The sequence below is a fragment of the Notothenia coriiceps genome, unplaced genomic scaffold (genome assembly GCF_000735185.1).
Source record: "Notothenia coriiceps isolate Sejong01 unplaced genomic scaffold, NC01 NC01_scaffold00000339, whole genome shotgun sequence".
In the NCBI taxonomy this organism is placed as follows: domain Eukaryota; kingdom Metazoa; phylum Chordata; class Actinopteri; order Perciformes; family Nototheniidae; genus Notothenia; species Notothenia coriiceps.
The window spans coordinates 8235358-8240277 of NW_011333040.1; the positions used below are offsets into that span (position 1 = coordinate 8235358).

General features: G+C 42.5%; 1 protein-coding gene across 1 annotated transcript in view; it reads left to right on the forward strand.

Moving 5' to 3' along the window:
- cyp27a3 (cytochrome P450 family 27 subfamily A member 3) overlaps positions 1–4920 on the forward strand; it is a 104247-nt gene that overhangs the window by 70566 nt on the left and 28761 nt on the right. The gene's annotated exons all lie outside the window — the stretch shown is intronic.

Consider the following 4920-nt stretch of genomic DNA (forward strand, 5'->3'; position numbering starts at 1 on the left):
GGCAGAACAAACAATGGTATGTTGATACTTGACCGTAAGCCCCTTACCGGGAGTGCACAATAAAAGTCAGCTTCACTTTCGCCCTGTGTTGGATAAACGTCTTAACGCGATGGAGCGCTGAGGCCGCGCGGGCTGTTAGATGGAGGGGCTGTGTCTGGGGATTGGGAGAAAGAGCAGCCCGCGAGGGCGGGACAGTCTCAAAATCAGGCCAATCTGGCAATGAGTGTGGAGGAGGAGTGAGTGAGGGCAGTGGCGGTCGGAATTGGCGGGGTGGGAGAGGTTTGAGAGCATGGCAGAGGAGGTGGGAGTTCCATGAGTGTCAGTTTGTTGCGGCAGTCATCGAAGGAGGGGGTGTGGGGGTGATGATGAGGTTGTTAGCTGAGGTGGTGGCTCAAAGGTGAGAGGGGGAGTTCCCTGTGGCGGCCGCGGGCGCGGGGTCCATATTCCCGGGGCCTGTCATACAAGATAATGCGAGACGACTGGAGGAGGGGTGAACGGGGGGGCTTGTGCTACCACTGCAACAATAACTATTTGGTCAGGTAGCTAGAGGAGAGGGAATGTTGTCAAATTAAGGACAGAAGGAAAGGAGGTGCAGACACTGTACCGAGAAGTGTGTCCTGCAGGGATGGGGCGAGCTTGGTAGTCGGGCGGTCGTTGTGGGAGCGTGAAGGACAAATGCTGGCGTGCGGTGGATTGCCTGAGTGGAAGTTGGAAGGCACCATAGTCGTGAGGACCTGTGTCAAGGTCACAAGAGACAACATGTAGAGAGAGGTAGCTCGTCTTTATCAGGGAGACGCAACAGGCAACGAGCAGGGGCGAGCGGGCGAGAAGCGGCACAATAGAGCAGTTCAGGGTAGGTGTCAGTGGCGGGGGCGGAGGGGTGTGTGGATTAGGTCGGGAGGAGGGGGGGGGGGGGGGGAAGGTGGTGTGAGGGGAGACAGAGGAGTCATGGGGTGCATAGTGTGAAGACATGGCGGGCAGAAAACGCATTTGTTTATGAAAGATTAAGGAAATATATACGAAATAATATATGTCCTTCCACTCTTCACCTAGTTCTAATGTATGGGATTAAAATCAGTATAGTTTATAGGCCATTTTCCCCCTCAGAAGCCAGAACTCTCCTTTTCTTCCTATCTATATTCTGAAAGCTTAACAGTTTTTATCATTCACAGCCTAATTTTATGTTTTAACAAGTCAAACATGGTTAATTTCTTTTTTGATGGTTATTTTGATTTATAATTTAGATAAGGGCCTCATTTGATATTTAACATAGATTTCCAGGAACCTGTAATAAAACAAATATTGTTTAATTAAGTGATGAACTGGGGAATGTCATGCTGATATCTATTCGACATTTATTTATTTATTATTAGTGTATTTGTAGACCTATTCACATGTTGTCTCCCTTAAGCTTGCTTAATGACACAACCTAAATGGCACAAAGAGAACATCTATTTCAAATTTTAATTTTTAACTTAACCTTTATTAACCAGATAAAAGCATTGAGACGATATACATCTCATTTCGCAATGCTCGACTGGCCAAGAAGGCAGCACGTTACACATAAACAAACATAGTAAAATCAGAGAAACTATAACTAAGAAACAAAAGACGATAAGAGTCACTACTTTGGCACATAGGAAGTAAGAAAAGGCACATACTTATTACTGCAAGAGCAGACTGGGTGTAAGGACTTCTGACAGTTTTCAATTAAAAACATGCTATCGAGACCATGTGGCCGTCAGTTTGAGGCGTGATTGAAGTTCATTCCAAGAACCAAGGAGCATCAAAAAAAGATTCCTTTCCCAGCCTCAGCCGCAACAGCAGAACTGAACCGTATCCAGGCACTGACTAGTCTGTAAGGCCACAACTGGAGCAAACTGCACATATGTACAGTGGAACTACCAAAATGGCTTTATACATGTAATAAAAAAGCAATCGCTGCATCTATGCTAGTAACGTGCGAGGACCATCCCTATTATAGTTACAGGCCTAATACAGTTTTGCAATGATTGAGTCTAAAGGGTGCATTTGGATAATATAACGCAGTGCAGCATTGTAGAGTGGAGTTCAAGTTTGGCCAAAATTGGGAACAGGGCAAATATACCTAAAGGTATCACGTTAGTACAGCTGGGAGCAAGACTAGCCAGACACCAACGCTTTTACGGGATAGCTTGAAAAATCAACATTTAAGTCTGCAAAGGAAGCCAAGGAGTGAATTTTCAATTTCTTGTTAGATCTTCAATATGGTGTTTAAGTTCAGATTACTGTCCAACCAACAAGCAAGATATTTGTAGGATATCGACAAACTCAACAGAGACGCCATCAGGGTGTCTGGAGAGGCAAGGAGGCAGGCTACTTGGGAGCAACCAAGCATTGCTGGTTGGTTTTCTACTGTTCTAATAGCAGTTTTGGATCAAAGTGCATGCTGAGCGTGATAAAATCAGTTTTAAATTGGAAACGGCACAGTATCCAGAGAAAGGAGCACATGATAGACAATAGTGTTATCAGCATTACATATGAATAGGTAGAAATTGCATCTGAATTACAAATATTGTTACATATAATAAAAAGAGAAGGCCCCAAAATAGGCCCTGTTGGAACTCTTCTCCAAGGTGAAAGGGTCAGAGACAGGGCTACCCCCCCCCAACCGCATTGAGTATGGTCCCGTTAAGATCACACTGATAACCAGCAAATGGCATTATGACCGAGAACGAGACATCAACATAACATTAGACATAATGTGTGATCTACAGTGTCACATGCCTTGGCTTAGGTCCCATAAAACAATGCAACAACAGATTTTTTATCCCAAAGCACCTTAATATCGTCTAAGACTTTAAGACGCAGTCACAGATTGTGGCTTTGAATCTGAACCAGATTAAAAAAGGAAGTTATAAATTGAGTGTCTTGTGGTTGAAAAGTAATTGAACGAAGAAAATGTGAATTGCAGGGAAGGATGGGGAAAAAAAGGGGGGGGGGCGGTTGATCTTCTTCCTGGGGTCGATCTCCTCTGGTGCGCATAATCCTTCCGGCTCGATGGAGGCTTAATGTGAGTGTGGAAAAGGGCAAATGTAATTAGGTCTGCCAATGGGGGGTTTGTGGTCCACTTGCATGAGCCTCCCCCATCCTCCCACCGCCAGAGCAACATCAGACTCTCATGTCCCCCCATCCCCCCACCTCCTCAACCCTTACCGCTCTTAATCTCATTTGCGCCACAACGCGGGAGAGTATTGCGTTTCTCTTTCGATTTTTACACGCAATAGTCCTTCGACATGAAATGTCCAGAGGAGGGCAACAGCTTTACATCTGGAATGGGGATTGGGGGGGGGGGGACTGATGTGGTGGAGCAGCCACTGTGTGAAGGATACAGTGTGGACGCAGCATGCAGGGAGGCAGTGATGGCCATTTTTATCTTGCTGCCTGTGTGACATTATAATAAACCGTCACAGTGTTCACTTCAGATTGTTGCTCCGCTTTAATAACGGTTTATCTAATCACAGTGATTCAACTGTCAAACTGCAGGGTGTGACATAAGTGTGGAGAAGATAGGAGCACAGAGTGGGACATTTGGGTCTATTCTCTCTCTTTTAGTTATCAATTTGGGTTGTCTTTTATTACCGTACTCAGAAGGAAATGGCCTCAATTAAACATTAGATTTGATCTTTGACAATATTTAAATCATGCTCTTGTTATTTCATTCTACACTGAAAAAATATATACGTTTACTTGAATGTATTATGTCATAATTATTAGGTTAGTTGAAAGCAATAATATTAAGTTGAACCCAATATGTTTTATTTAAAATGAATATTATTGCTTTCAACTAACCTAATACAGTTGAGTGAAATCTGTTGACAAAATACATTTAATTTAAGTCAACGTTTCAGTTCTACAAGACTAGACTGCATGTGACACAAAAGAGATTCATGGTGTATCATCTAATCTGTTTCTGTGGTTCAGTGTCATAAAAGTGTTTTATTCTCCTATATTATATTTCTAAACGGTTATATCCTTTCAACTTGAGTTTTTCTTGATAGATATTGTTTTTATTTATAGTTCCAAATTTAGTTTTGGTTTCTGGTTGGGACCCTCCACTCCACCCTACCAGTCTCTGTGCCCCGTGGACATTTTGCTTGTATAATGCAAAAATATGCAGATAATTAAATTATTAAAACCAATTTGAAACACAGGAACTGGTCTGTGCTTTGAAACTCTTTTTTAGTGATGCATAAAATTCCAATTAGTAAACACTTCATTTAACATTGCAAAGTTGGCAAATATTTAAAGGTGGGGTAGGTAAGTTTGAGAAACCGGCTCGAGATACACTTTTTCTTATATTCCATGGAATGCTCTTAACATCCCGATAGCAATGAATATCTTAAGTGCTATGACAAAAAAATCCATAAAAAAATGTCATCTGTGGAAGCCGTAGTGCTGTAAAAAGCACGACCAATAATTTTAGCCGGCCCAGCTAAAATAACTGGATGGCCTACCTGCCTGTCAGCCTTCCATCTGTGCACAAACTTATCTCGTGCCCTCATTGGTCATGTGAGCGTTCGTGTGTGTTGGAGGAGGGGTTCTGTAAGGAAGTGGCAGATTTTTTCCGGTTGTGTATTTTCAAATTCTAGCGACTCAGAGCCTGGTTTCCTCCAAAATTATACCACACCTGGTTAAGTATCCAACCAAAACAAATTAAAGCTCAAGCACAAATTTGATAGCCATGGTCAGTATTATTATCTCATGGAAAATCTGCAGTATTTTGCATCCTTTTGGCAAGGACTGATAAAAACTTGTTTTATCCAAATTGTAAAGGAACCACTGCAGATACACTCTCTGCAATGCAAATTAATTCCTGAGAAATATAATAATTCAAATAGTTTCATGCGTGTCTCGATATTAATATGCTATTGGAAGATG